Below are 22,150 nucleotides of genomic sequence, written 5' to 3'. Positions count from 1 at the left end.
GTAATTTCATTTATGTCTGACTCTTCATGATCCCATTTGGGGGTTTCCTGGCAAAGATAGTGGAGTGGGTTACCATTTCTTTCTTCAGCTCATTTCACAGATGAGGAAACTAAGGAAAACAGGTAAAGTGACTTGCCCAGGGTCACACAACTAGTAAGTATCCTAGGCCAGATAAGAACTCAGGAAGATGAGTCTTCCTCACTCCAGGTTATTCTGCTGCTTAGCTGCTCCAGTGTCCGGTATGTAGCAAATATTTAATAAATGTATACTGATGGGTAGCGTGACTATCTTAGGATATAAGTGATTGAAGAAGGAAGTTTGAGAGAGGGGAAAAAGGAAAAAGGGGAAATGTGATGAAGCTAAGACACTTCTGACATTTTTGACATTTGACATTTCTGACAAGAATTGAACAGTCACTACTATTTTAACAATTATTGCTCTAGAAATATTTTTCTGATCTATAACTTCTTCATAGCATTCTTCACCTCTGCATTTTTCAGTGTGTAAATCAAGGGTTTCAACATGGGGGTGACAATGGTATAAAACACTGCCACCATCTTATCTTCTGAAAAATCTTGTCAGGTCACATATATATGAATGTACGGGGTCCAAAAAATATCGTGACTACAGCTATGTGGGAACTACAGGTGGAGAGCGCTTTGCACCTGCCTTCAGCTGACTGCTTCCTCAGGGACACCAGGATGACTGTATAGGAGATTAGCAAGATAACAAAGCTCCCTAGAGCAATGGTTCCCTAGAGCAATGGCTGTCACCACAGTCCCTGCAACATAGGTGTCAGCACAGGCAAGTTTCAGTACAGGGTGCACACCACAAAAATAAAGATCAATTTCATTGGGGCCACAGAAAGACAACTGGACTTGGATGGCACTTGGATGGCAGAATGAATAAAACCACCCACCCATGTCCCCAGCAGCATCTTGTTGCACCTAGCTCAGTCCATGATGGTCATGTAGTGTAAAGGCCTACAGATGGCTACATATCTGTCATAAGCTATCATTGTGAGAATAAAGGTCTCTGTGCAACCAAAAAAGTATACCCCAAACAGCTGCATCATGCAACCCACATAGCTGATGCTTTTCTGCAATGCCAGTAAGTCTGCAATCATCTTGGGGACTATGACGGAGTAGTAGGAAATGTCTACAAAAGATAAGTAATTTAGGAAGAAGTACATGGGTGAATTGAAAAGGTTCCCAGTGCAGACTGTTGTTATTATGAGGAGGTTACCCAGAAGAATAATTGTATAGAAGAAGGTGAACACCACAAAGCATTTCTTGTCTACTTCTGGATTCTGAGAAAGCCCCCAGAAGATAAATTCAGTCACATTGTTTATGTTCTTCATGGATTTTCCTTGTGTAGCCACATAGTCCAGAAAAAAAAAATCAGCCCATCTAACATGATGTTGAAAAAAAAAATCAACAGCATAAATTAAAATAATAATAATGACCATTCCTATTTCATTGTTTTTTTTATCAAATTGAATCTTCATGAGATAAGCTATGCAAATTTTCTATCTCTAATTCACAAATGATTAAAATTCTTGATTTAAACCAAATTCTTCTGAGCTTCACTCCATAGTATCTTACATAGTCACATACATAATTCAATGAGATATCCACTATGTAATTACTTCCTCTCTGGGTTGAGAACACTGTAGAGAGAGGGATGACTTGAAGAGGAAATAAGGCAAAAACAGGACATGAGATGTTGTAGCTATATCTATATATCAATAGTTATGTCTACAGATATAGATATATAACAAAGGGAATATGATTTGAGCAGTGATGGTAGTCTCAAGTTCACAGTCTGATATCTAATGCTATTCCTTTTGTTATCAAATGGATAAAAAAAGGGTCAGTTGAGTTCAGTTAAGTAAACTTTTTGTGTCAGATATTACTACTAAAGATTAAAAAAAGAATACATATACTCTAAGTGTTTGAATTTTAGAGGACAGTCATATGGAAAGGTGAGCAAATACCCAAAATATATAAAATAAATAATGAAGTACTTTCATAGGTGAAATAGCACTGATAATGGGAACTTCAAGAAAGACACCATGTAAGAGGTAGCCCTTGAACCAGTCATTGAAAATGTGGCTAAAGATTTTAAGATAGAAAAGCATGAAATGAGAATATACCTGGTAAAGCCACAAACACACAGGATATGGAATGTTATTGATAGAAAACATCAAATAGGACAAATTGGCTGAAATATACCATGAGTAACTAAGAATACTGTGAAACCAATTTGGAATGATAGTTTGAAGTGATGTTATTACCACTTTCAATTGACAAATGGAAGAATTTCTATTTTTCATTGAGATTATCGGGATGTATATAATCTTTTTGAACCACAAAATGGTATGGTCAGGTCTATGCCTTAGGAATATCCTTTTTGCAGCTGGTTAGAGAACAGATGGGAGAAAGAGACAGAAAAATGCAGCAGCAGTAGTTTAGAGTCCATTTGTAACCTTCTGGGTCCCAAGTAAGAGATGATTTGGGCCTGAACTTCTATGGTAATTGCACCACTGAGAAGAAGGGGGTGAATATTAGATATGTCATGGAGGTAAAATCAACAAGGTTTTACAAATGATAGAATTTAGGGATGAAGGAGTATGAAAAGATGAAGTCAATTTTAATGTTGGGAAGCTGAGAAACAGAAAGAATGGAAATGCCCTGGACAGAAAAAAAAAATCAATATTTATGAGGTTATGTTGGTCAAGTAGGAAAGACAATGAACTTTTTTATCAATATATTGATTGTGAGATTACCTGGAGGTGATCAGGTAGACTTATGTAGGTGATAGGCACTGGGAGTTCATGAAAGAGATACAAAGCTTTGATACCTAGATTTGGGAGTTGTCTACATAAAGATGATCATTGAACCCATGACACTGGTGAATTTGGTCTTAGGGAGAGTGTGGAATAATGAAGGTCCAAGATAACGTGCTGGACCACAACCATACAGAGCAAGTTAGACAGAGAAGAGGGAAATCAAGAGGAGGTAGGGTTACAAAAGCCTAGGGAAAAGAAAATATCTGAAAGCAAGGGCCATCAATCTACCATACCAAGGGGTTAAAAAGAATGAATAACAAGAAGTCATTGAATATACCAACTAAAAGGTGAATTGCTATCTTGGAGAGAGCAAGCCAGTTTACAAGATTGGAAAAGTGAATGAGAGCCAGGGAATTGCAGATAATAAGTATAAAAATCTTCTAAGACTTTGGCAAGAGGAAAGAAGACTGACTGATATTAGCTCTAGGAGTGGGCAGGATCGAGTGAATATTTGATTTTATTTTTCTTTTATGAAAAGTGAGAGATAGATGGGACAGTTTGTAGGCAAAGGATAAGAACTAGTGCTTCATTGTTAAAAGTCATATCCTCTCAGTGTGTCTATACTTAAGAATTTACATTAAAATTTTACAATTTTCATCCCACAAGAAAAAAACAAAAATCGGTTTGGTACACTCAACACACACATACTCATACACACTCATCTCAGATGTTAAGGGACCTGGAAGACCATCCATTCTAATGCATACCTGCCTATACCACACCCCAACATACATACACACATACAAACACATACGTACACACACCCCACATGCATACATACCATACAGACACATAATCCTCTCAGACATGAAGGGACCTGTGAGAACATTTCTTCCAATCCCTACCTGTACCACACACATAAACACATTCATATATACATACACAAATATATACATTCATACACAAACATACACACCACACAATCCTCACATATGTACACACCACACAGACACAAATACTCTTTTCAGAGATAAAGGCATCTGGGAGACCATTCATTGTCATCTATACCCATACCACATACACACACATAAACATATACACACACACACACACACACTTGAAAATATAGCCAAACTTCTTTGAGCATGCATTTAACAACAACAACAACAAAGCCCCACTAAACCACAGAATAATTACATAGTACATCAAAAATCATTCTGATAGGTTCTCCATCTCTGGAGGCAATATAAATACTATTATCTTGATTTTACAGATGCAGAACCTGAGAGTCAGAGAGTTGAAATGATTTCCTTACAGCTACACAGCCAGTAAGTGTCATACCTGGAAATCAATATGGGTCTGCTGATTTCAATTCAAGAATCTTTCCATTATATTTGTTTTCCTTATATTGAAGAATTTATTTAGAATTTGTCATCATGAAAAGTGCCCTGGATGGGTCAAGGTGGAGTAGAGGGGATTAGAGGGTACAATAGCCTTAGCATATAGGCAGTGGGAGGCATTTGATCTGGAGCTAAGAGAAAAAGAAGACTTGCTCATTATTCTTGTCTTCAAGGGGGATGCTTCAGGGGACTTTTGGTCTCTTGTTCTCCCCTGTGACATTTGACCTTGTTTCTTGCTGCCTAGGTAACTTCTCCCTGGCTGAGGCCACCTGAGGTTATCTGAGGCAGCATTTCTTTTTCATTCCTTTTAAGGAATAGTGAAGAAAGTTCTTAATGGTTCTCGGTACTGCCCAATAGATCTCCAGTCTTTTTTATAACTTCTGGTCAATCACAAACCCTAAGGTTCTAAACTGTCCTGGTGAACTCCTAAGCAATTAGCCATATCCAGAAACTCAGGTATGATGCCTGCTGAATTGTCAGACCTCAATTTATACAATATAGAGGCATATGGCAAGCAGACATTAAAATGCTCTAAGTTCAATCTGTTTGTCCTGATGTTATCTCAGAAATTTCCTCCCTTTCCTCCAAAAGAAGATTTAAGATGTTTTAAATGCATATATAATCATGCATTAAAGTTTGTTTTAAATAAAATATTAACAATCATATAAAATGAAGCAAATATACTAAAATAAGCATTTCATATTTTATCCATCTTTTATTTATATATTTGTCTATCTATCTATCTATCTATCTATCTATCTATCTATCTATCTGTCTGTCTATATCATCTATCTGTCAGAAAGTAAGATGATTACACACTTGTATGGACTGATGTTGAGTGAAATGAGAAGAACCAGGAGAACACTGTACACAATAACAGCCATGTTGTGTGATGACTAACTTTGACAGACTTAGCACTTCTCAGCAATGCAAGAATCTAAGACATCTCCAAAAGTCTCCTGATGGAAAATGCTATTTACATCCAAAGAAAGAACTATCAAGTTTGAATGCTGATAAAAACATAGTATTTGTTATTTTTCATTCTGTTTTGTTCTGTTTCCTCTTTCTGGTGGTTCCTCTTATTGATTCTAATTCTTCATTACAACATAACTAATGTGAAAATATGTTTAAAACTGAAAAGCTTATGGATATGTTTGTTGATAATTCACAATAAATTTAAAAAACATTTAATATGAAAAATACGGTTTCAAGTAAAACATTGAAAAAGGAGAAGGTATGTCCCAGGGGAGGACCATTTAGGTCTTTTTAGGGGAAGGGATGTTGAAGCCAAAGGAAAAACAAATATCAAAAGGAGTTGCTTGAAACCAAATATTGAGGAATTCTCCTTTCACTTATTTCATCTGATGAGTAATCACTCCAATAGGTGGTAAACCTTAAAGTGTACAAAATTACTTGTCTGTTATACTTTGGATAAAGGGCCATAGTTTTAAACTTATTTTTTGTCTTTCCAATACCATAGGAGGAGGAGGAGTGAACATAATAATGGCCAATTTTATAGTGCTATAAGGTTTGTAGAAAACTTTGCATATATTAACTTATTTGATCCTCACTGCAAACATTTGAGGTTGGTGGTATCAGGTTAAGTGAACTCCCTGGACAAATAGAGGTCAGGACATTTTGTGCCTAAAATTAAAGCTTTCTCCCTATCCACCGTACCACATTACATTTCTGGAAATCCTAAATGTATACTATAGGAAGCTACATAGAAATTGGAATTATTTCATTTTATCCCATTGTCTTTTATTAGAAGTTTAGAGATTTTTTCTTACTAATTTCTGACAAATAAGATAAATAATGAATTAATACTATAATATAAAGTGAATCATGAATACATTGGAAACTGACCTCTATCTGTCTGTCTGTCTATCTATCTATCTATCTACCTATCTATCTCTATATTTTAATGAAAATGTTCCCTACAATCTAATTTCCTTATAAAATTTCATCAGGATGTAGATTGGGTGAGGTTCTCTTGAGTACCTCAATATAGCAAATTTCCCCGTCTGGATATGATGGTTAAATAGTTTTGTTTTTTTTTTAATTCCCACTTCTTTCAACCATGAATTGATTTAGAGCATTAGAGAGAACCTTCATCACACAGAGGTTTCAGGAGTGGCCCAATCTATTGGAGAATCAATTTGTCATGGTTTTTGGACTTTTTTGTCTTAATTATGTGGGTACATACCACAACATCCTCAAAGACAGGAGCTAAGTCTCTTTTTATTCTCTACTGTGCTTAGTATAGAATGCTGGATGTATGCAACATTCAGTATATACTTATTGATTAAATGAATAGGTGACATACAATTTAGATTGTGGCTTTCATGACCAAGCCATTCATTATCAATAAGTCTGAAAGTATCCATAGTAATCTAGCTGTAGTATTCTCTTGATTTCAGGGAAAGTACTAAAGAGAGAAATCTATAAATTCATTTAGCTTTACTTTTTAGTTTATCAAATCTGAAACCACCATCTTGAGACATTTGACTTTTAGGTCAACTTATTTGAGATCTAATGGCTATAGATATGAAAGCCTGCCCAAATATGTGACTTAACAGGAAAAATGAATAGACTCAATGTCTCCATAAAATGATGATCCTAGAAGGAAGATGAATAGGATCCAAAGCAGAGCCAAACATTATGATTTTGAATGAATGACCAATCATGGTCAAATGAAATATTTCCATAGACCTGGAGACATGAGCTCAGTTGATTAATTTCAAAAGTACAGTAAGTTATTGACATGAAAATATTGTTTAATAAATTGAAATTTAAACTTAAACTAAAATTTCAATTGTATAAGTGAAAATCTTCTAAAGTCAATGATACAAAAATCCATGTTGGTGCATAAACATGGCTTCTTCTTTGAAAGCTTGCCACTATTTCCTCATTTTTCTTTCTAGACAAATCCTACTTTCTTTGTTTTCTCATTGATAAAGTGAGAAGGAATCTTACAGATCAAATAGGTTATCCCCTTAATTTTACAAATGAGAAAGGTGAGGCACACAAAAACTAAGAGATTTGGTGATGACCATATCATTGACCATAACAAACTTCAGAGATAGGATTCTAACTCATACCTTAGTTCTGAAGTCAATAATCAACTTACAATATAATATTTCCTTTCCATAAATCATAAAGCAATAGAATTCCAAATACTCTGGTTTATTTTAGGGTGTCAGACCTCCAAGTAGATCTTTGGGTAGAAAAAAAAGTCATATCATTGGGTGACATATTTTCTTTTTCCAAATTAGCTATTCTATCTGAAGGACTTATGATGAAAAATGCTACCCATCTCTAGAGAAAGAACTGATGAAGTCTGAATTATGATCGATGTATAGTACTTTGCTTTTTAACTTTTTTTGCCTGTGTGTGGCTATTGTGTAAATAAATTTTGTATGACTTCTTATGAATATATTCTATATCAAATTGCTTGCCTTCTTAAGGAAGGGAGGGAAAGAGGAAGGAAGAGAATATGAAATTCAAAATTAAATATAAAATAAATATAAAAAGTATTTTACATGTAATTAAGGAAAATATAAAATAAGAGAAAGAATATTCATTCTTTTTCAAAATCATTTCATCCAGAGATGGAAAGGACTTTGAAAGTAATTAATTCCAACCCATATCTGTTTCTAGTCTCCCTCTACAACATATGACTTCTCCTATGTAATCCTTCTCACATGTAATCCTTCTCACCTTGAGCACCTCATCAGAGATCTTCAGGGGCTGATGTATCCTAAGTCCTTCTGTTTCTTCCTGAGAAAACGGGTCATGAAATTAGAAAAATGAGGAGTATCTTTGGCTTAGAAAATGTTGTGTAACCAGTATCTTTAGTTTCTGAGAAATACCAAAGTCCTTTTTTTTCTTACTGACTTATTAGAAGTCAAACTGAATTATAAATGTCTTTTGAAATTCCACCCCTCACCAAATCTAGAGGAATGACTTTCTAGTCTCACTAGCAGGTTTATTTAAAATAGATGAAGTAAAAGATGAGAGATCTGAGATAGGTCCTTCCCCAAGGAAATAGTTCACTAGCAATTAGAGCTGTATGATGGCTCAAGAGGGTAGTGACTTTTGCTTTACTTGGCAACTTCCAAGAAAAATCCAAATAGAATCCTCTCAGGCATTCTGTATGGGGCATTGGTTTTTAAAGTGTTGTATATGAACTCTAGGCATCCCTGAAACACTTTCAGGGAGCCACGAGGTAACAAATATTTTTAAATTTAAAATGCATTTCTTTTTCAACTGCATATTGTGTAAGGTTTGATTTTCTTCATGTACTTCAACCAAAGCAACATATCATTATGGGTTGAAAGAAGAAGCAGACAGAACCCAGACTTTTCTATTAAGCCAGCCATTAAAGAGATTTGAAAAAAAATGATGCCATTACTCACTACTTTGTTTTCTTTTTTGGAAAATAGAGTTTGCATTAAAAATACTTGTATTAATATAAAATAAATTCGTCATTTTATATATAAATGAATTAAAATTATTTTAACATTTATTTATAATATTTAATATTGTAATGCCATAAATATTGATACTGAAAAATTGATATGAAAATACTGTTTAATAAAATGAAACTTAAACTGAAATTAAAATTACAATTGTATAAGTAAAACTCTTCTAAAGTCAATGATCTAAAAATCTATCTTGGTGTATAAACATGGCTTCTTCTTTGAAACTGTGCCACTATTTCCTCATTTTTCTTTCTAAACAGATCCTATTTTCTTAAATATTACCTCATTTTACCTTCATATACATTCTAATGATTATTTGCTATTATTCTCTTTTATATACAGATATAGAAATTGAGTCAGGCAGAGGTCAAGTTATTTACTCAAATCACACAAGTAGTGTCTGAGTCAGCATTGGAACTTAGGTCTTTTTGACTCCAGGGATAAATCTACATCTATTGAGTCACTTACTTGAATACTGTGCTGACAATTCACATACAAAACATGACAGATACATACATACATACATACATACATCGATATGGGTATAGCAACATATACCAATCACGTATACTTGACTAAATCCACAAAATTTAAGTATTGTAATTACATTTAACAATAGGAACAATTATTTTATCATTAATTTTTATTTTTATCGTAAACATATTTGTCAGATCCCTCTCTTCTTCTCCCTTCCCCTCTCCCCTAAGAGAGAGAGTTCCTATGCAGAGAAGAAGTATATTTCAGTGGAAAGAGTTCAAGATTTTAAGCCAGAAGACTTTGGTTCAAATCCAAGCTCCAATATCTATGAGACCTTGAACAAATAATTTTGCCTCTCTAGGTTTCAATTTCTTTATTTGTAAAAGGAAGAAATTAGATTAAATGATGTCTAGAGTCCATCTAGACTCTAAATCTGTGATTTTTTGATCACATATTCTATTGGGTTTATTTCTTAGGCTAATTGAACAATTTCTAAGTACATTTGAGGAAAATAGTAGAAAAGATGACAGTAACATATTGGCAGTGGGACATGAAAAAACAGGAGCATCTGTTGCTATTTTCCAACTTAATTGACTTAGAGTAGATTGGAAGAAAATGTTCATATAACCACTGAAATGGAAGAGCCCACAACAGTCATTCTGATGCAATTATTTTGTTTGGAAAGAAATTGAGGCCTAGAGGGGAATTGTGCTTTGCCCACATCATGCATCTAGTCAGTGACAGAACACAGAATATGACCTGTCTCTTCACTCTCCACTGTTACAGTTAGTCAGTCATTCAATGTTTATTAAGTGCCTACTATGTCTCTGGCATTGTGATAAGCATTGTGAATACAAAGAAAGGTAAAAGACAATTCTTGCCCTTAAAGAACACACAGCCTAATGAGGGAGACAACATGAAAATAATTACATACAGGATAAATAAGAAATAAATACCAAAGGGAAGGCATGAAAAGCAAGAGGAATTAGAGAAAGCTTGCTGTAGAAGGTGAACTTTTAGCTGGGACTTGAAAGAAATTAATGAATACAGGAGATAGAAACAAGGAACCAAAGTATTTAACTCATGGAAGATTGGCAATGAAAATGCCCAGAGCCAAAAGATGGAGTGCCTTGCTTGAACATCAGTAAAGAGGCCAGTGTCACTGAATTGAAGAGTATGTGGACAGCTGATGTGATATGCAAGAGAATTGGAAAAGTATATGGAGAGATTAGGTTAAGAACAGCTTTGAGTGTCAAACAGAGGATATTATATTTCTGGGTGGAAATCACTGGAGTTCATTGAGTAGGAGACTTCTATGACATGATCAGACTTGCATTTCTGGAAAAATTTTGGCAATTGAGAGGAGGATGGACTGGAGTGTAGACAGACTTTTGTAGCAAGAAAACCTATCAGCAATCTATTGCAGTAATATAGGAAAGAGATGAGTGCCTACATCCAGTAAATGCCAGTATCAGAGGAGAGGAGTTCATATTCTAGAAATATTGCAAAGGTGAAATTGATGAACCTTATCAACAGATTTAGTGTGGGATGGTGGGAGTTGAAAGACATTGAGGGGCATGTATGTTGGAGTGAAGGTAATAGATGGTGTGGTAATCCAAGGCTGAAGTTTGGCAAGGTATAATTATTGATATGATAAAGGGTCAAGGGGCTTAAAACAATGAAGTTTTAGTTCACTGAGGGATTGATATGGAGAAAGGAAGAGAAAGTGGCTAGTACAGGGATGGGAAAGAACTGAGGGGATCAAGGGATGGAAGATCACATTGTGGATGAAAAGCAAGGCTTGATATGGGAAGGCAGAGGTACAGGTGGACCACCAATAGACCACAAACAGAGAGGATTTCAGAATTCATGAACATAGTAGTGCTGCATTTATGGTATCACAGACATACACATCTTTCTTTGTGGCTAAGGTGTGGTGGAAGACTAGATCATGGGAAGTAAGTTAATCAACTGTGAGGTTAGGCTATTTGAAGACGTATCAATATGTATATTGAAGTCAGCTAGTATGAGAACAGTAGTTAGGCAAGAGAAAAGACTGTAAGTCAGGCAATGAACTCATTAAGGAAGGAACATTTGTGTCTTGGATATCTATAGAGAACAGCTACCAAGACTTCTTTTGGGTGGTAAATAAGGATAGCATGAAACTCAAAGGAGACAGAGTTACTGAATGATAGTGGTATAGAAGAATGTGGAAGTGGCAATGGGAAACAAGGGATATTAATACTCCCCTACAGGAGTAGCCAGGTGGCACAGTGGATAAAGCACCGGTCAGGAGGACCTGAGTTCAAATCCAGCCTCAGACCAAACATTTGACACTTACTAGCTGTGTGACCCTGGGCAACTCACTTAGCCCCAATTGCCTAAAACAAAAACAAAAAACAAACAAACAAACAAAAAAACACTCCCCTACTTCAATCAATCAAGGGGAATGAGTAATATTGTAGCCCACACTGGGAAGTGTGATCAAAGAAAGCTTTGATTAGGAGGCAACTAGGCCTCTGTGAGAGCCAGAAGTGGAAGAAATTGGAAAGAAAGCTATTTAAGATGAACACAAGTTTGTCCCCTACGGAGCAGGCCTTCCAGAGATCACAGTGAAAGGGAGCTTTTGTTTTTATTTGAGACTTTGGTAGGACATGGGTTGAGAGGAATAGGATTAAGAAATCATGTAGTGGGAGGTAGGACATGGGGACTGGATGATGACCTACAAGGGTTCAGCATCACTGGGATGGGGAATTTTTTAATTATTAAGTGAAAAGTTTAAAGAGATTGTCAATATCAGTTACATTATGAACTTAGGGTAGAATCCTTTCAGAGCCTTGGGCAGTTCCTGTGGAGAAGTAAGAACTTGAAATAGGAGGGTTGATACTCTCCTTTGTCTAAGTCAGTAGATAAGGCTAGAAACTTAATGGAATGATGCTTCTCCTCCCCTCACCACAGTGGTGAGAGACTAATATAATGGGACAATGTTTCTCCTCTTCCTATAGGATGCCGGAGACTAGGCAGAAGTACAGGACAAGACAGAAAGGCATTTACCTCTTCACTTTCCAGTCTTACCAGAAACTGATGGTGAGATAGGAAAATCATAGAGATCAAGCAAGAGTATAAGACAATATCAACTTTGGTACCACAAATTGGTGCTGAAGGCATAGATATCCAATTTTGGTATAAATGAAGGACATTATTTGAGCCTTGGCATTCAAACAGGATTTTTTTCCCATGACACTCATTAACTAACTAGCTAACTAACATTTCATTGTCTTGTGTTTCATCTGATTACATTTATTTCATTCTTTTAAAGATGAAAAGAAAGTTCCATGGAGACAGTTCAGTGACTGTCTGGCTAATTAGAGGACATGACTTTTTAAAATGATTTACCCCTGTGATCTAGTATAGATTCCTCAATCTCTCTGAGCATCAGGTTCCCCATCTGCAAATGAGGAAGGTACACTAGATGATTTCAAGCATCCCTTCCAGCTTTAAATTTGTGATCCTGCGAAGTTAACTGGGTAACTGTACCTAGTTACTGCAATAATCAAACTCCTCAGCTATCTAATCTTCCTTTTTTTCCTTATCTTTCAGTGTCTACCCATCTTTTTCCCTTTCTCTCTTTCTTCCCCTCACCTATTTTCAGAGTGGTTCCTCTTTCTATTTCTCTTCATTCATACACATACACACACACACACCCCTGCATATATGCACACATAGACACAGACACGGAGATTCAAATGTATATATATATACATATATATATGTGTATATATACATATATATGTATATATATATATACACACACATATACAGAGATACAGAGACATGGAAACCATATATGTATATACATTTTTCCATCCTCCCCTTTAGTCTTCTTTCTCTCAACAAAATATAATTTTGTAAATTGCTTCCATGTGTAACATATTCATTAGCTAAAATATGATATGCCTTGTTCTCCATTTTAAAGGAAAATGAGTAGAAGTATTCTAGCTCTTCCACATAAAAAAATAAGGTGATTTTTTTCTTCCCTATGTCCTTTCTTTTTTTTTTAATTTTCTGGGGATCTATGATATTTGATAGATAAAATCTTCCCTTCCTGGTCTAGTCTGTGAAACATCAAATATTTCTTGAATATTGAAAGCTTAATGTAGTGGTTACAATATACAATTCAGTCAGAAAGACCTACATTCCCATCTTACTTCAGAAACTTATTAACTGACTGACCCTAGGCAAGTCACTAGCTTTCTTTCAGCTTTGGTTTTGTCATCTGTTTAAAAAAATTCTCAAGGGACAACTAGGTGGCACAGTCTATAGAGCACTGGCCCTGGAGTCAGGAGGACCTGAGTTCAAATCCGGCCTCAGACATTTGACACTTACTATCTGTGTGACTTGGGGAAAGTCACTTGACCCCATTGCCTAGCCCCCCCAAAAAAATTCTCACAGATTCGGTGTGAAGATTGAATAAAATAATATATGTTAATAACTTTGCAAATTTTAAGTTAAATTTAAATGATTGGCAATGATAATAGTGATGATGATTGCAAAAGATATTCTACCCAGCAAAGTTAGCTGCTCAATGTCTAACCAAGTATGGGGAATTTGCAGCCTCAAGGCCACATATGGCCCTCAAGGTCCTCAGATGCAGCCCTTTGATTGAATCTAAACTTCACAGAACAAATCCCCTCAATAAAAGGATTTGTTCTGTTAAACTTGGACTTAGTGGAAACCCAAGGATCAAGAAGGTCACATGTGGTCTCAAGGCTGCAGGTTCCCCATCCCAGGTCTAACATATCCTTTGAAAGAGAGGAGAGAAGGGAACAACATGTATGCATTAAAAGTGCAAGAGTAAAGGGAGTAGCATCTATGCATAGTTAGATATCCTGGGTAAATGGGGAATAATAGCAAGAGGAGTGTCTGGAAAGACTGAGGAGAGGGAGCAGGAGGAAATTCTCGAGGTGAATGAAGATTTCATCATTTCACAAAGGAATCCTATTGCTTCTCTTATCCAACCCTCCCCCCCGCCATAATGCAGGAGCCACAAGTATGAGAATTACTGACCAACAAAGAAAATACTGAGTCTTAATCAACAAGCACTTCATTGAGTCTCAGAAGATTTCCCTTTTCCTTTTCCACGAAGCAACCCTACAGATTTTTTTAGAATTCAGGAATGTGGTCATGTGGAGAACAAATTGTACAAATTTGCTATTCTATTGATCATAAGATTTTTCTGTCCTATTATGCCTCAATGACATGCTGTGGAACACTGATTTCTCTAATGTTTAAGATATATTGGCCTCTGAAAAAGTGTCCATTTAAACAACATTTCCATTCTGCTTTACATCCCATAACTGGAGATCAAGGAAGATTCTCCATAGTGTAAGCTAGATAAGGACATAGACACTGAGGTCAGCCCTGGTATATGTGATGAAGTTTGAGATATATTAGAAAAGAAGAAAAACACTACATTGGACAACTTAGATAGGAATGATCATTCCTGCCGTATCACACACATGAAAATTTCACCACCTCAATTTATGCCTACTTCACAGAGAAGTTTTGTAAGGCTTTCTAAGAACACTTTATGTCAATTGTCCCCCTGTGAGACTAACTACTATGTTTAAAAAAATATGAAGTGAAAAGGATTACTTCAAGGTGGTTCTTAAAACTTTCCTTCTTAGAAGCCTCAGGATAAACTCTCCAAGGAGTTACTTCCATTGTCTACATGTGAAATAGAAATACACACTTTCATGTTTTCAAAACTTCATAAGGAAAGGGGATGAATTTCTCATATGCTGTGGCACCAACTCTGAGGTTTCATCTGTCTCTTCCCAAGCTGTGCTTCGGTAAGGATTATTTAGAGTAAAAAAAAAAACTATCTTGAAGTCAATCAGAGAGTTTTTGGCAAACTTATCAAAGTCCAGGAACTGGAGGAAAGGCCTCTTGGTCTCCAAGACTTATGAAATGAGAGAATTGTCTACACAGGCAAATCACATTTTTCAGCAAAAGCCAAAGTCCCTGATCAATTAATCTTGGCCTGTTTCGAGGTCAGCCTTTGGCTGAAGGGTGATGTGGTCAATGTATTTCTGTCATAATTATTTTTATCTTTTCCTTGGGAGTTAGAACATACTGCACAAATGTGATTTTCCCTGAGGTAACTCAAATATTTCTGTAGATCAAAGAAGACAAAGAAGATAGAGTTTCCTTATTCATAAATATTTCCTCTTTATAACATTCTTTTCCAAAGACTTTCATTTCAAAATATATAAAAACATGGTAATCTTTCTGGAACTGTACTAAAAACTCAATATCGAAGGGGGCAAAAGATAGCCCCTGTTCTGAAGGAGGGGGCAACTAGGTGGTGCAGTAGATATAGGGTCAGGCCAGGAGTCATAGAGACAACTTCATGAGTTCAAATCTGGCCTCATACTCTTACTATCTTTGTGACCCTGGCAAGACACTTAACTTCTTTTGCTTCGGTTCCTCAGTTATAAAATGAGCTAGAGCACAAAACATCAAACCATTTTAGTATCTTTCCCAAGAGAAACCCAAAATAGGGTCAAGAAGAGTTAGATACAACTGAAAAATGACTGAACAACAACAATAACTGTCCTCAAGGATCTTACCATCTAATGGAGGAGACAACAAGCAAAGGAAAGTGTATGAAAAAGCTGTATAAGAGATAAAAATGCAACAATTAAAACAGAGAAAGAACTAGAATTCAGAAAATGTGGGAAAGCTTTCCAGTAGAAGATGGGATTTGATTTGGGACTTCAAGGAAGCCAGGGAAACCAGTAGGTGGAAATGAGGAGAAGAATATTGCAAACATGTGGGACAGCCAGAGAAAATGCCTGGAGTCAGGAGATGGAGCATCTTGTTGATGGAATATCCAGACCAGTGTGACTTCAATGTAGAGCAAATAAAGACAAATAACTTGTAAGAAGACTAGAAAGGTTGGAATGGACTGGGTACATATACATATGTGCATATGCATGCATAGATACATATATGGATGTCCAATGGAATTTTTCCTTATCCCTTCACCGTCCATATTCAATTCCACTAAGCTCTTTCCAGACACATATATAATATGATCACATGTACATATGTATATAGATAGATATACACTTGTATAAAGCACATAATATACATTAATATACTAATATGTGTGTGTATATATATATGTCTGTTCATTGTGAGCTTGGTCTAAAACTATAAAATAGAATAATCTTTGACCTTATTTACGCTTTTTAAAAAATAATTTTATTTCAAAGAATTTATTTTTAATAAAAAATACTTTACTACAACACATTTGCCTCTTGGCATTGTTCACCGCCATATTTCTAAAGGTATAGATGAAGGTGTTTAAAAAAGGTGTCAGAATAGTGTAAAATATTTCTCCCATCTTATCAAAGAAGAAAGTGGTGGGAGGCCTTGCATACTCAAATATGCATGGAATGAATAACAGAAGCACTACTGTAATGTGGAAACTACAAGTGGAGAGTGCTTTCCGTCATCCTTCTGTGCTGTATGTCTGCAGCATATACAGGATTACCCCATAGGAGACAAGTAAGAGGAAAAAAATTAAAATACAAATGAACCCACTATTGGCTATCACCATAAATTCAAGCTCATGTGTATCAGTACAGGCCAGTTCAAGCAAAGGGTACAAGTCACACAAGAAGTGATTGATTACATTTGGGCCACAGAATGGTAATGGTAAAATGAAGAACATTTGGATGATAGAGTGTCCTCCTGCCAAGGCCACCCCTGCAAGTAATAAACATATACGCCTACTCATGATGGTCATATAGTGTAAAGGTTTACAGATGGCCACATAGCGGTCATAGGCCATGATTGTGAGAACAATCATCTCAGCAGCAGCAAAAAAATGTTCTGCAAAAACCTGAGTCATGCAACCTTCAAAGGAGATGGTTTTCTTCTCAAAGAAGGAGTTTAGTAATAGCTTGGGTACAATGACTGATGAGAAACATGCATCAAAGAAGGACAGAAAGGCCAAAAAGAAGTACATAGGAGAAGCAAAGAGCGAGGGGCTGTTAGTAATGGTCACCACAATAAACAGGTTTCCCCCAAGGGTTGCAAGATAGAACAACAAAAACACAATGAATATGATTTTCTGAACACCTGGATTTTGGGTAAGTCCCAGGAGAATGAACTAGTCACTTGGCTTTGATTTTTCATGACTTTGACACAGTGACTGGTATCTTATTTAATATGTATGACCTGTAACCAAGAGAGAAAAAGAGCTCTTTACAATCTAGATTGTAATTCTAGGAAAATAAATGGATATTTACATCCTTTGTGCTCCAAGGTGCTTCTAGGCTTTGATGCCATATCCATCTATGTGGGCATAAATGTCTACAAATTGGTTTGATAAATGTGGTGTAGGATGAATGAAATATTACCAGAAGAAAAGCAATTCCTCAAAAGTACAGCAAACTCTCCCAGACATCTCTCATACATATATGTATAGTTTCAGGTGGTCAGTGTGGTGGGCAGTAAACCAGGCTATGTATTCACCACAAGTAGAAAAGTTAAACTGCACAACAGGTTTTAAATGACAGTGGGAAGGTAGAAATCCAAATATATATGTGTGCATTTATATTTATAGTTTATAGATATCTATGCATATTTTATAACACTGTCAGCAATTCCATCATTAGAGAACAAATCCAGAAGACACTTCTGGTAGACTCATTTCAAGGAGTCTGTTGAAAACTGGAGAATGAACGCAGAAGGGTCACCAAAGCAATGGCCTCAGGTTTAGTCCACAGGAGGATAGTTGAAGGAACTGAGAATGTTTTGACTAGAGCACACAGGAACTAGGGTCCTGGTATGATTGTAAGTCTCTGGACTTATATAAGAAGGGTTCAAACTTTTTTGCTTAGCCTCACAGGATAGAACTGGGAGCATTTAGGGTTAAAGTTTCAGTGAAAGATACCTGTTTGATTTAACAAAATCTTCCTAACAATGAAAGTGATTCAAAACTGGAATGTGATGTTCTGTGACAGTTGTGTTGTTTTTAGAGAGCTACAAAGAAAGATAATTTCTTTGGGGGGATGTTGGAATCAGGATTCATATTCATTTATGGATTGTACTGGGAGGCATCTGAGATCCCTTTGTGGGCTCAGATTCTATGCTTCTCTGATTGCTGTATTAGGTACTTTCTTTGCACAGACTAATACAACATAAGGGTCCAGATATATAGTGAAAAATAATTACTTGGTAATTTCAGGACATAGAGTTATTCATTACTTCATAAAATAACAGAATTGGAAAGGCAAAAGAGAGGAGAAACAACATAACCCAAAAAGCAAATTGGGATCCAAAAAAGGAAGGTCTTTTGGTTATATTCACAAAAACAAACCAGCTTACCCCAAAATCACAAGCTAGAAGAACAATTTAATGAATACTATTTTCTTAGTCTCTGTATCTTGTGGAAGTTCCAAAAGTATAAATTTGGTCATGTGGCTCTGAATGCCCAATATAATTTCTCATACTTATCAATGACTTTTATGAGGGCAGAAGTGATATGTTAAACAAATCTGTGAATGATACAGAGCTGGGCAGGATAGTTAACAAATTAGGTGACAGCATTGGGGTCTCAAACCTTCCCACAGGCTGGAAGCAGGGCTGAATTCACATCACAGAATCAAAGGATTTGAGTTAGAAGGGATTTCCATGTATCTTTAATATCCCATACAAGAAAGGAATCCATTATATAATATCCCCTCTAATTTGATGTTCTTAAAGTAAATTCCTGTACTTGAGTTTTACTAAACAAAAAACCCCGCCCAAGTTCAGATTGAGGATAATTTTCTAGGATTCTGATGATCTGGATCTGAGTATCTTAATCTATAAAAAAGACAATGCTGTCTTCCTTATCTGTTGAAAAAGGGAATAATCATATCTGAATTGTTTGGCATATGTTCTACTCTTACTATTAGTCTGTCCCAAAAATGAGCAGATTAAAAAGATTATTAAAAAATGTGTACCATTGATTTGTTTATTCTTCATGGATCCATTCTTCTGAAAGATGGAAAACAAGTGAATAAAAACAATATAGTAACTTTTCTACACCATTAATAAACTCACCAATAATCAAATTATATACGTGTATATGTGTGTGTGTATATGAACTTTAAATAAGACCTGAATTCTAGTCCTATTCCTTCAACTAACTTAATGTGTGATGGTGTGTCACTTTCTTTTTTGATAAATGATTTTCACCATCTATAGAATGACTTGTTTTATTTTAATAATCAATAAAGTCTCTTCTGAATCATCTACAATTATTTCTATTGGGAAGTGTCTATCACACACAATTTGAAGAAGGAATAGAAGCATAATTGTTGATACCTGAACTCAAGAATTTTTCTCTTTCCTCCCCATATGGGGAGAAAGAGGGATAAAACTCATCTACATTTAAATTAACATATGTGCATGCAAATGTATAATTGTATGTGCACATATACATATACATTCAGATGAATAGATAATACTTGTCAGATAGAAAATTGCGTGGATAGTTAGCTAGCTAGATGATAGCTAGATAGAGGATATATTTAAAATAATAAATTCAGAGAGATCCTGAAGGCTTCTAGACTTTCAAATATTTGTGGATATCTTTATAAGCTGCCTCACATTTCCTAACATTAAAGCAAAAAATGAACAAAATGAAAGTCTGGATAGAAGGGAGAAGACGAGAAATGCTAGAGTCAAGAGAAAGTATTTCATCCCCTTATGAGGTAGTCACTTTACTCCTGGGATTCTTTACATCCTTCTAAAATATTTTAGCTAAGCAAAAGAGGCATTGGATCTACTTGACTACTAAACATTTGTTTAGAGGTCATAACAATTTCTGTTGTTCCCTTTCTAATATGGGGGCCATAGGTCTTAAAGGTTGCAACAAAAAAATCTGAGAGTAATGGGTGTTGACTTACCAAAAGGAAGCGCTGTGCAAGACTTTGTTTCCTTGTACCTCAGGGCCTCTTTCTGACAGCTTGCAAGCTTTCATTCATTAGGCTGAGAATGTTAAATGTCTGGATAAGCTTTGGTAAGGAAGACATTTCCATTCTGACTTCATCTCTACCTGCAGATCATGGAAGAGTTTCCAGAGAGGGTGTGATCTAAGAGAGGGTACCCACACTGAGACCAGGGACAGGTTCTACACTACCAGGACTGCTAAATATAATAGAAACACTGTAAAACTTACCTTAGCCATTTCACCTGGGAGCTTTTACATCCAATATATCAGAAACACATCATATTTTACCCATATTCTTCTGTTTAGTGGGGGAGTGTCTTATGCATTCCTGAGAATAAAGCATCTGGATGAGACTTCTGGAATGGCATCCTCTATGCTAATTGCTTCTCTGGATACACTCCATGACTCTCAGAAAACTCTTTCCCAGATGAATCTTAGACATTCAATAAGGTTCTTCCCCTTGTTTGGAGAGAAAGACAGAATATTCTTCATTTCAGTTTTCAAAACTTTATATGGAAAATGAGAGAATCTCACTCGTCCCACTACACCAGAGAGTGTGGTTCCTTTCCTCTCTTCTCAGGAATGGCTCTTCAATAAACACTTGGACCTGGATGAGCATCCAATTGTTTATGAAATTGTTGACAAGGTTCAAAGGCTTGGGGAATGGCCTCTCCCCTCCAGGGGACCAGGGAATGTCCCTTACCAGAAGATTGGAAACACAGAACAATTATTGTTTCTGGTCAGTGAAAGAACAAATCTACCTATCCAATTAGTCCTTGTCTGAACTGGGGCCAGCCCTTGGCAGAAATGAAAAGCAAGTAACATTTGGCTTTAATAATTCTTCCCTCCCTTCCAGTGCAGGTAGAACTTACTCTCTGAATGTGATTGTTTTTGAGCACACTTGAAAAGTTCAGTTGACACTTTCAGAATAGAGATCCTTTGCTAATATACTTTTATCAATAAGGTCTCATGGCCAAATAGTTTCACTTTGTGGTAGAAATTTGGCAATTTCTTCAATGAGAAGTTTTGGTTCTACCCTCCTTTTTAAATAATTTTTAAGTAATCTGCTCATATGAAAGACTTCATCAACTATTTTCATGTTCATGACCTCTGACTTTTGAGGTCTTCCACCATCACTTATTAGCAAACCACTAAAACAGGAATAAAAAGTTCTTCATACTTGAGGTAATGAAAACTTGTGGTCACCTTATTATGACTGGGAAAAAAAAATCAGCACCATGCCCAAGATAGAGCCTCTCCACTATAACTATCTGATATATTAATATTGATCCATTAGAATTATTCCTTGAATGCAGTAGTTATGCCAATAGTTTTGCATGTATCTGCTTGTGTTAATTTCTGATAAATAATTTCCTATTTATCCAGAAGAATAATATGTAATACTTTGTCAAAATGTTTGCCAAAATTTAAGTAAACTATAACCACATTGTTTCTTTAAATGTTTACTTTGGTTATTCTGTCAAAAGTGAGGTTAGTCTGATGGGGTCTGTTCTTGGTAAAGTTATGCTGGCCCTCTGTAATCACCACTTTCTTCTCTAGATGTTCATCAACCATCTGTTTAATGATTTGATACAGAATTTTTGTAGCAATTGAAGCTAAGATCACTGGACTATCTTTTTTTCACACTATGTTCTCTTCTGCTTTTTGATTTTGACGATTTAAATATATGTCCTTTAATTAAATGAGATAATATTTTTAAAGTGCTTAACATAGAACCTGGCATATAATAGGTACTTAATAAATATTTATTTCTTCCCCCTTCTTGATTTTGTACTGTTCCCTGGTAGGTTACTTGTGATCCTTCAAATATCATTGAAAGTAGTTTAGTAATCACATCTGCCATTTATTTTAAGACCTGAGGCCATCATTCTTTGGAAGTAGGTAACTTGAATTCATAAAGCGCAACTAGGTGCTTTCTTACTAAATCAATATTTATTTTAGGTATCTATTCATTATTGACCAT

At 35.7% G+C, this 22,150-nt stretch overlaps 2 pseudogenes; both read right to left on the bottom strand.

Moving 5' to 3' along the window:
• Positions 1-458: 458 nt before the first annotated feature.
• LOC114040982 lies at positions 459-1,360 on the bottom strand (annotated as a pseudogene).
• Positions 1,361-16,437: 15,077 nt separating this feature from the next.
• LOC114041027 lies at positions 16,438-17,363 on the bottom strand (annotated as a pseudogene).
• Between the last annotated feature and the right edge of the window lie 4,787 nt (positions 17,364-22,150).

The sequence above is a fragment of the Vombatus ursinus genome, unplaced genomic scaffold, assembly GCF_900497805.2.
Source record: "Vombatus ursinus unplaced genomic scaffold, bare-nosed wombat genome assembly UNPS02014163.1, whole genome shotgun sequence".
NCBI lineage: Eukaryota > Metazoa > Chordata > Mammalia > Diprotodontia > Vombatidae > Vombatus > Vombatus ursinus.
Note: the sequence above shows the minus strand (reverse complement) of the source record. Positions and strands in the feature narration are given on the sequence as shown.